Genomic DNA, 11,693 nt, shown 5'->3' on the forward strand with positions numbered 1-11,693 from the left:
CAACCTCATGTGTGGCACCTTGTTAAAGGCCCCCTGAAAATCTAAGCGAACAACATCTACTTCCTCTCCCTTGTCTATCCTGCCAGTTACTTCCTCTAAGAATTCCTACTGTTTTGTCCGGCACGATTTTCTCTTTAGGAAACCATGCTGACATCGGCTTCTTTCATCATGTGCCTCCAAAAACCTTGAAACTTCATCCTTAAGTCTCTAACATACTGTCAACCACTGAAATCAGGTTAACTAGCCTATGAGATTAGTCCAGGATCATGGCACTGAGTTATAAGATAATGAATAGCCAAGCAGTCTCCAGGGCTGTATCGTCTACTCCTTTGTTTTACAGGCAATTATGCACATGTTAATGTTGATTGTTATTGCTGGAATGTTAGAAATCTGGGGTTAATTTGCACAAATACAACAGAAATACATTAGTTATATTGTCAGCTAACAGTATTGAGCAACTGGACAGTTTTTGTCTGGACAGTGGGAAGAACTCTCCTGCTTTGCTTTGAAATGCACCCCTACCTGAGTGACTTGGTTTTTGCCTCATCAGGACAGTACTTTCGATAGTGCTGTATTATATCATCCAAGTGTACCACCCCCCAAGTCAAAACAGACAATACCCTACGGGTAACAAAATTAGACCAAACCTAAACCATCCTGACCCATGGACTCCAGTTTAACCTCACTAACTCCCAGCTAAAATCACTTCCAATTGAACCAATCTATTCCAAACATGTGCCTCAACTTTTCCTTTCTGTAAAACTCCAAAATGTGGTTCTTTTCCTACATGTAGACCAGCAGAAGGACTGCAGAGGTCTAAGAACAAGCTTCCACTACCACTTTCTGAAATTGATTTATAAATGAAATCTTATCAGTATTGGTCAGATCCTATAAACAAATCAATAGCACCTCCAAAACACAAGACAGTAAAGTAATATAAATTAATGAGCTAAGTGTCACTAAAGGTAATATATTTATGTCATTTCAATGAGCCAACACTAAACTAACCAAATTCTCTATCTTTAACAAGTGGTATGACCATTGTGATTTTCAGCATTGGTGAAAATCTCAGTGTGGAAAAACTGTTTTGCTTCCCTCGTAGAAAGTGTCAACCAGCTAGCAGTTTCTGAAAAATCTAACATAACTTGGGGTAACACAATTGTGTAATGCTTTACAGTGCAGGCAACCCGGGTTCAATTCCCACTATTGTAAGGAGCTTGTACTTTCTCCCCATGACCAAATGGGCTTTCTCCAGGTGCTCTGGTTTCCTCCCACAATCCAAAGACATACAGTTGGTAGGTTAATCAGTCATCGTAAAGTGTGCTGGGTGGCGTGGTTTGAAGGGCTGTAAAGGCCTATTCCACGCTATATGCAAATAAATAATTAAAACAAACAGGTTACAAGATAACAATTAACTAACCCGTACAAGGTGGGCTACAAATGTGGGCAACCTTACCTGCAAGATTTACAGCTTCTGCAGCTTCTTCACTTCTCATTTGGCTTCAGACTTTCATTGTAATTTCAAATTTGTTCACCATTCCTAATCACAAGCACTGTTGTGGATCCCTTCATTTGGTCAGTGCTGTTTCACAGCAGCATCCCACTGGTGATGGCATACCAGCCATGATATTAAGAACAGCTTCCCCACTGCTATCTGACTTCTGAATCACTCACCTCTTTCACATTCCCTTTCCAGTGGTGTTGCCACATGCTTGGACTCTTAATTATACCATTATTGACATGTTTGCATTCTGTTTTTGCATTACTTCAAATTTGCACTCCAATCTTTGTCAAATCTACTGTTCTGTACTCATCGCAGCATGTATGGTATAACAGTATATATCGAATCTGAATGAATATCCCACAGTTGTCACCAACTTCACCAAGAGCTATGTAGATGAATGTGTGTCTCCAAGAACATACACAAACCAAAAGCCATGGATGAACCAGATTTGTAGTCTGCAGCAGACTAATTCTCTTACATTCAAGTCTGGTGATCCAGAACTAAACTTTTAGTCCAGATACGACTTACAGAAGGCTATTTCAAGAATGAGAAAACAATTCTGATTGAAGTTAGAGACGGAATCAGATGCACATCAGCTCCTGCAGGGTTTGCAGGTCTTTACTTACTACATGGTAAAACCTAACATCATGAATGGCTGTGATGCTTTACTCCCAGATGAGTTCTATGCCTTTTATGCACACTTTGAAAGGGAGGATAAAAATACACCTGTGCAAATTCCTGCAGCATCCAGCGACCCTGTGATCTGTCTCAGAGGCCAACATCTGAACATCTTTCAAGAGGGCGAGCCCTAGTCAGGCTCTGATGGTGTACCCAGTAAGGCAATGAAAATCTGTGCCAACCAACTGGCGGAAATGTTCGAGGACATCTTCAATCTCTTACTGCTGGTGTTGGAAGTTCCTACCTGCTTCATGAGGTGACAATCATACCAGTTGCCCGAGTAGAGCAGGGTGACCTGTCTATTTCCCAGTTGCACTCAAATCCACAGTGATGAAGTGCTTTGAGAGGTTGGTCATGACCAGAAACAACTCCTGCCTGGACCTGTTGCAATTTGTGTAATGCCACAATAGGTCTACAACAGATGCAATCTCACCAGCTCTTCACTCAGCCTTAGATCACCTAGACAACCTATGCCAGGCTGCTGTTTATTGAATACAGCTCAGCATTTAACAAAATCATACCCTCAGTTCTAATCAACAAGCTCCAAAACCGGGGCCTTTGTACCTCCCTCTACTAATGGATCCTTAACTTCCTCACCAGAAGGCCACAGTCAGCATGCTTAGACCACTCTCACTAGCCCACATGACTGTGTGGCTAGGCACAGCCTAACCTCCCTCTATAAACTTGCCAATGGCACAACGACTGTTGGCAGAACTTCAGATTGTTACAAGGAGTAAGGTAGATCAGCTGGTTGAGAGATGTCACAACAACCTTGCACTGAACATCAGTAAGACCAAGGAAGTGATTGTGGACTTCAGAAAGGGAAAATCGAGGGAACACATCATGGGATCAGCAGTGTAAAGGGTGAGTAATTTCAAGTTCCTTGAGTATTAACATCTCTGAAGATCTATCCTGGGCCCAACATATTGAAGCAATTACTAAAAAGGTTTAACAGTGGCTATATTTCATTATGAGTTTGAGAAGACTTGATATGTCACCTAAGACTTTCACATATTTCTAGAGACGTACCGTGGAGAGCATTATGACTGAATGCATCGCCATCTGGCAAGGCCACTGTACAGGATCAGTAAAAGCTGCAGAACATTGTAAACTCAGCCAGCTCCATCATGGGCACTAGCCTCCCCAGCACTGAGGAAGGAGCGTAGAAGAATGAAGGGGGATTTGATAGAGGTTTACAAAATTATGAAGGGTATAGACAAAGTAGATGCAAGTAGGCTCTTTCCACTTAGACTAGGAGAGATAAATACAAGAGGACATGGCTTTAGGGTGAAAGGGGAGAGGTCTAGGGGGAACTTCTTCAGAGAGTGGTCGGAGTGTGAAACGAGCTGCTGACATGGCAAATGTGGGCTCACTCTTAAGTTTTAAGAATAAATTGGATAGATACATGGATGGGAGAGGTCTGGCGGGTTATGGACTGGGTGCAGATCAATGGGACTAGCGGAATAAAGTTTCGGCACAGACTAGAAGGGCCGAATGGCCTGTTTTCTGAAAAGGCAATGCTTCGAAAAGACAGCATCCATCATCCTCCATCACCCAGGACATGCCCACTTCTCATTGCTACTATCAAACAGAAGGTACACACACACTCACACTTCCATGAACAGCTTCTTCCCCTCCACATCAAATTTCTTAATAGACAATAAACCCACGTATACTACCTCACTATTGTTTTTCCCTCCTTTTGCACCACTTATTTATTTTTAATGTACATTTCTTATTGTGATTTATAGTTTATTATGTATTGAATTGTACTGCTGTGCAAAACAAAAAAATTCATGACAAAAGCCAGTGACATTAAACCTGATTTTGATTGTACTCTTCCTGTTGACTGCATTCCCCTGCTGCATATGACGATAAAATTAATCTAAATCTTAACCAATGGGTCTACCAGACAATTCCAATGCAGAATGCAGATTTCACATCAACATAATTCTCAATCTTTCTCACTGCAATACTGCACCTCACCCCAACAACCTGGAATCATTCAGGAATCATCTGTTGACGATGGAAAATGATGATTTATCTCCAGGATGAATATAAAATGTTCATCTTTCATTATCTTCGCTCACAAAGCAAGGTTATCCACCACAGTTATCACTCATAACACATGGATGACAATTGGGATTTGCACATATGGAGATCAAGTTCAAGATTTTTTTTACCCTAACCCCACCCCCGTTAGGCAAATTGGAGGATGCACCTAGTACATCCTAGTGGCAACCGGGAGATCCTGTCTGTTGTGCGGACGGAGCGTAGGTGCTCAACGAAGTGGTCCCCCAATCTGCATCGGGTCTCGCCGATGTAGATGCCGCACCGGGAGCACCGGATGCAATAGATTACCCCAACAATCTCCCGGTTGCCACTGTTACGAACCCAGTAACTGGGTCACTTACCAGCAAAGATAGAGATGTCCATTGAAGTCTGATGATACTATTTTTAACAGTATTTATTAGTAAAAATACACAAAAATAATATCAATGCAAATATACAGATAATATACGTCGTCAATACTAAATCTAAAGGCGCGGGTATAATAATAATCAATAAGAAATAAGCTCTATCGTAGTCTAGGGGATAATGAATTGTCCGATGGAAATATAAAGTTCACTGCAGTTCCACAAGCTGCCATCTTTTGGTTGTCGCTGTGTTACACTTCGTTGGAGAGAGAGAGAGAAATAGGAATAGAATGGGAACAGTTACCGCTACGGGTTTTCCAACCTTTATGATTTTGATCCATCAGGTGTCTCTTTGTCGTGGCCGTTCAATTGTGACCTCTCCTTTAGCTAAACCGTTCTTCCGTGGTGAGCCCGCCACCCCAGGCAAGGGAGGATGCACACGAGCCCCCACCAGCTTTCACTATCAAATGCTGTCACGAAATTTCTAGCGTTTCTCCTGGTGCATCTAAAGGGGTTGTTCCCCAGACCCTCTTTTATCCTTACTCACGGGGTCTCAGATGTCAATCAGGTTGGGATGATGCAATCCCTCAACCAGACCACTCTGGTTGTCCCGAGGGGTTTCAATGAATAGTACAGTACTCAATACACAATTCCGTCTCCAAGAGACAATGGCCGTTATCAGTGGTTCCGTTCCACTGAGGTCAGGACACATTCCAAACCTTGTGTATTCTGAGTGTCTCTCTCTCATTTCCTGGGTCCCAGACCCGAATTAATAGCAATCTTGTGATTCTCAAACAGGAGGGGGCAACTTTGTACCCTTCGGCCCCTCAGAGTTGCTTCACATTCGTAACACCCCCTTCCTTCTAGGATTTTTGCCACAGGTAAAAATTAATTAATACAGAGTCTTACAGGATTTCAGAATCTAACACAATACGAAAGAGTTTTTTTTTCACTACAGAGTAATACAGTTATACATTCAATTCAGCATCTAAACAGTTAGCAATTACATTGTCACTTCCTTTAATATCTTAATATCTTGTACCTTAATAAATTCTTGTAGCATCAGACTCCAATTTAATAACCACCTATTTTTATTCCTTTTCTTCAGCAAACAAAAACTAAAGAGTTGTGATCTTAGCTTACGTGTCTGTTACAAAAGTTCATGCAAATGCTAATCTTTATTTTACTTTCAAACTTAACAGTCAATCTTCCATGGGGTTGTCTTTATTAGTTGCATGCTTTGTCGAAATCCCTTAAAACCGTATCCTGTTAATTAAAGTGGCATCCCGTCAACCCTCGCCCCTTTTCCAGTTAAGTCCCACGTGGTTAGCTTGGATACCAGTGTGGAATAGGCTTTTGCATGCTCCTTTCATAGGAGTTATTTTATCAACAATGTTTTCCAAACTTAGCCCATTTGCTGAATTTCCACACAATTCTTTATTTTTAAGCAAGTCGTTAGTTTTATCTTCAGGACCCTTCATTCTATTGGTTTTCAGTTTAAAATCTGCAAGCGATCCCTCTTTGTCCAAACAGCATTTCAAATTCTGCCTCTTCACAGCACACGCTTGAATAACAATAGCGCGTGGGGCACCTTTATATTCCAAATCAACCTGTAATTGATTCGCAGGCGCCGTGTTAACAAGCCATTGTCCCTTCAGCCTGGTTACTGCTTCTGACACCAATCCAGACTTTAAACTTTCTTCATTCAATTTAGGAACTACACTTTTCCCTTTTCCTTCAATAATAATATTCACCTCACCACCTTTTATCTCCTCACTAACTTTTAACACACCTTCAAACACAAACAATTGGGAATTCTCACTTCCCACTAGTACCAAGGTTAACCCTTTCTTCACTGAACCAAGTCCATCTGACCCACAAGGACTGCATTCCTTTTCAACTGAATCAAATACCTCAGACTTTTCCTGAGTTCCATTACTAGGTTCAGTACCACGTGCATCCACATCTTGAACACACTCAAACGGGCCATCTGCCTCTTCCAGGCTTTCAATACCCATCCCCTTTTCAAATTCTAAGTTCCCCTGATCCTCCCAGTTACTCTCTGGGCAACTCCCTTCCGGAGTAAACTCAATCCTGCGGGCTGAAACAACCTCATCTGCCAACCCAGCAGACTCCTTCAAGGTAATGGCATCCTTTTCATCTAGGACTGCCCTCATTTCATTATCGGGAACACATTTAAAATTTTCAACTTCTTCAAACAGTTCTGTCAAACCAGACAGATCATCCATGTCCAACCCTGGACCTTCCAACAGCCTTATCTGTTTCTAATTTTTACTCCGTGCCTCTATAAATTTCCTCCCGGCTAAGGGTAGGTCTACCTCCTCTCCCTTACTCTCTTTCACCTCCCTATTCTCCATTTTACCACCCTCTAACCCCTCTTGGTACAGGGTCGGTAAAAACGTCTCAGCCAAATCGATACTGGCTTCTTTCTCAGCTGCCTTTCTCGACATGCTGCAAGTGGTCGCGCATGCAGGATAGATCTTGGAATCTAGGGGTGGGTCCTCAACACTTACAGGCTGGCTCGTCAGCTCCATGGCCGACCAAACTTCACCACCAGCTAAATCGTTACCCAGAAGGACGTCTACATCAGTTCTCAGAAATTCTGATCGCACCCCTATTTCAACTGGTCCAGATACCAGCTCACAATTTATAATGATCCTATGCAAAGGTACAGCTTCTGTCCCTTTTCCTATGCCTCTCAAAGCTACCTCTCCAGTCTTGGGACCAAAATCTAGTACCTTACTGCGAATCAATGACAGCTCAGCTCCAGTGTCTCTCCAGATCCGCACTGGAACTGGTGTGTCTCCCTCTTTTACCGACACGGTCCCTTCTGAAATAAATTTCTCAGGCCCCTCTCGTATTCTGTCTACCTGGGGCTTTCTCATCGATTTACTGATCACCACTATATATCCTGTAGGGACTGCTGCTTTCCCTTTTCCTGTCTCCTTCCTTGGAGCAAGGCACTTAGATGCAATATGACCCACCTTTCCACAATTAAAACAGGTCAAGCCAGGACCCGTCCTGCCGTCTTGCCTTTCCTCCTCCTTATTTTTACCACTAGCTCCCGGCTGGATCTCTGCTTCAGCCAGCGGGCTTTCTCTACCATTCCCACGGTCTTTCTGGTAACTCTTATTCGAGGAAAACTTTGTCTTGTGGGTTAGGGCATATTCATCTGCGAACCTAGCAAATTCAGATATGGACTTATTCGGCTTCTCGTTCAAATACATCCGGATATCATCCGAAACCCAACCTTTAAATTCCTCAATCAGAATTAACTCCCTGAGATGCCGAAAATCTTCTTCCACCATTTCTGCTGCACACCAGCGATCCAAGAGCACACCCTCCTCATAGGCAAACTCTGCATACGTCTGATTCCACCCTTTCTTTAAATTTCTGAACTTTTGTCTATATGCCTCAGGTATCAATTCATAGGCCCGAAGAATGGCCTCCTTTACTTTCTCATAATTCTCAGACTCCTCCTCCTCCATGGACAACGCCGCATATGCCCGTTGTACCTTCCCTTTTAACACACTTTGTAATAACACCACCCACTGATCTCTGGGCCACTTCTGACTCACTGCCACCTTTTCAAAATGCAAGAAATAACTATCAACAACTGTCTCCTCAAACGGAGGTACTAACCTAAACTCCCTACTAACATTAAATCTCTCCTCTCGGTCTGGCCCTTGAGCTCTTCGCTCTTGCCTTAACTTCTCCATGTCCATCTCATGTTGCCTCTGTTTCTCCTTCTCCCTTTGGTTCTCAGCTCTTTCCCTCTCCTTTTCAGCTCTTTCCCTCTCCTTTTCAGCTGCTTCCAGCTGTTTTAACTTAATTTCATGCTCCCTCTGCTTTTCAGCTCGTTCCTGCTCCCTTTTCACCTCTAACTCCTTTAGCTGGAGCTCATGCTCCCTCTTCCTCTGTTCCACGTCCAGCCTCAATTTCTCCAACTCTAATTGAGCCGTCCCACTAGCTGGTACCTTTTCAGGGATATTTTCCAATACCTCAGCTGAAAACACATTCTTCACAATATAATACTGAGTTATGGCCCTCCGCACCTCCCGCTTTTTCATCGACAACCTCACCTCTGCGAGATTTAGTCCTTTCGCAATATTTATCAAGTCTGACTTTGTGGCAGCCTCTAGCGCCTCCAGAGTCAGGTTTTCTATAAATTCGTCTACGTCCATCTTTGTTGGTTTCCCGTCTGGTTACCCGCGCAACCAGATCCAAGTTTGGACTTAAAAGCCCGATTTACTGGCCCTCCAATTTGGTATCAAATCCCGAGACGAGGCCCCACGTTATTACGAACCCCGTAACTGGGTCACTTACCAGCAAAGATAGAGATGTCCATTGAAGTCTGATGATACTATTTTTAACAATATTTATTAGTAAAAATACACAAAAATAATAGCAATGCAAATATACAGATAATATACGTCGTCAATACTAAATCTAAAAGTGCGGGTATAATAATAATCAATAAGAAATAAGCTCTATCGTTGTCTAGGGGATAATGAATTGTCCAATGGAAATATAAAGTTCACTGCAGTTCCACAAGCTGCCGTCTTTTGGTTGTCACTGTGTTGCACTTTGTTGGACAGAGAGAGAAATAGGAATAGAATGGGAAGTTTTTCCAACCTTTATGATTTCGATCCATCAGGTGTCTCTTTGTTGTGGCCGTTCAATTGTGACCTCTCCTTTAGCTAAACCGTTCTTCCGTGGTGAGCCCGCCACCCCAGGCAAGGGAGGACGCACACGAGCCCCCACTGGCTTTCGCTATCAAACGCTGTCACGAGATTTCCAGCGTTTCTCCTGGTGCGTCTAAAGGGGTTGTTCCCCAGACCCCTCTTTTATCCTTACTCACGGGGTCTCAGATGTCAATCAGGTTGGGATGATGCAATCCCTCAACCAGACCACTCTGGTTGTCCCCTGAGGGGTTTCAATGAGTAATACAGTACTCAATACACAATTCCGTCTCCAAGAGACAATGGCCGTTATCAGTGGTTCCGTTCCGCTAAGGTCAGGACACATTCCAAACTTTGTGTATTCTGAGTGTCTCTCTCTCATTTCCTGGGTCCCAGACCCGAATAGCGATCTTGTGATTCTCAAAAAGGAGGGGGCGACTTTGTACCCTTCGGCCCCTCAGAGTTGCTTCACCTTCGTAACACCACTCACTTCAACTCTCCTTCACATTCCCATTCGGATATGTCCATACATGGCCTCTTCTACTGCCATGATGAGGCCAAACTTCTGTTGGAGGAACAACATCTCATCTACTGTCTGGGTAGTCTCCAGCCCCTTGGTATGAACATCGAATTCTCCAACTTCCGATAATTCCCTCCCTCTCCCTTCCCCCATCCCACCTCACTCTGTCTCCTCTTCTAGCTATCACCTCTCATGACTCTGCCTTCTTCTACTACCCATAGTGCTTTCCGCTTAGATTTCTTCTTCACCTCTCCTGCCTATCCCCTCCCCCACCCCTTGATCTTCCCTCTGATTGGTTTTCCACCCTCCCCCCACCTTCTTTATAGGGCCCCTGCCCCCTCCTTCGTTAGTCCTGACAAAGGGTCTCGACCCGAAACGTTGACTGCTCCTTTCAACGGATGCTGCCCGACCTGCTGAGTTCATCCACCTTTTTTGTATATCTTGATTTGACCACAGCATCTGCAGTGCACTTTGTGATGATTTTTACCTCTGCTTCCAGAGCACTAGCAAACGTTTCAAAATTCTTTTGCTCATTTAGCTGAAAACCAACTTCAAACCCAGCATCAGACTCATGATGAATGGAGTAGCAGTGATCCCCAGCTTCCAATATACTTCAAACACATGATCAACCTACAATAGGGCCTTAAAAGCACTGGAGAAGTTCCACTAATGCAATCTCTGCAAAATTCTCTGAATTGATTAAGTAAGATAGGAGAACTAATGTCAAAGTCTTCTCCTATGCAATCATCAAACAACAAAGCTCTGATCACACTCAACAACCATGCCTGACCTCACACGCACTCTGAGCTCCATCACAGCAAAAGATACAAACGTGCTTGATGACATTGCCCTTGGAAAAAAATTTAACACCCTGATTAATGAAAATAGCCCTAATCTTTGACTACTCAAAACTGAGGGTATCCAATAACCAGGAGCAAACATCCCATTTCAATTACCTGCTATAGTCGGCAGAGTCCACAGTTCTTTATTGGCTATTGTCAACCGAGGTGCAAATGAGTTGCCAAAGTACCACCTAAAAAAAGGTGCCCAAACTTTTCAGCCCATTCAATGATGTCCTCTGGTTACAAGTTGTAACCTGTTTGTAGCACATTATGCTACTCCAACCTTTCACAACTTCAGGATATCCCACAGTGCTTTATTTAACATGTTATTGAAGCATAATCATTTGTGTAAGCAATAACCAATCGATGCATAACAAGCTCCCACAAACAACAGTATGATAATGGCCAGATAATCCAATTTTGCGTGTTGGTCAAGGGATAAATATTGGCTAGGAAGCAAAAAAACTCCTGTTCTTCAAATAATCCAAAGTTTTGAAGTGCACCTGAGAGGTCAGGGGAATAAAAACTGTTTTAATGCATTATTGCATTATTTCAACAATCACACCGCAAAGTAAAGTCATATCAGTACATGACAAAAATCTCTTATAGTTGACAAACCATAATCTTTAATGCAGAGGCAAGAATTCAACAAATAAAACATGTGGATTACCTTTAATATTAGCTGTGTATTCAAAGGAAGGAATCCATTAAGTTTGCAACTATAATGTATGCTGCACCTTTAAAATGAACAATGACACTTAAAGTCAAACCTTCAAGACTCTCTTATTATTTTTTAATTCCCCACTTTATTTCCCCCCACATATTTAAGATACTATGTTCAAGTTATAACCAAGTCAGTGTTTTAACTGAGCTCTTGATTTTCCACATTTCTTGACTTATCTCCAGTACCATATGAGTCACTAAATACAGCACATAAACAGTGTCACCAGACTTTTTTTCCCTTGATATCCTTCTGTAGAAAGGACAAAATTGTAAAGTATTGTGGTATGTTCTGCCACACATAATCTT

The sequence above is a fragment of the Hemitrygon akajei genome, chromosome 16 (genome assembly GCF_048418815.1).
Source record: "Hemitrygon akajei chromosome 16, sHemAka1.3, whole genome shotgun sequence".
NCBI classification, from domain to species: domain Eukaryota; kingdom Metazoa; phylum Chordata; class Chondrichthyes; order Myliobatiformes; family Dasyatidae; genus Hemitrygon; species Hemitrygon akajei.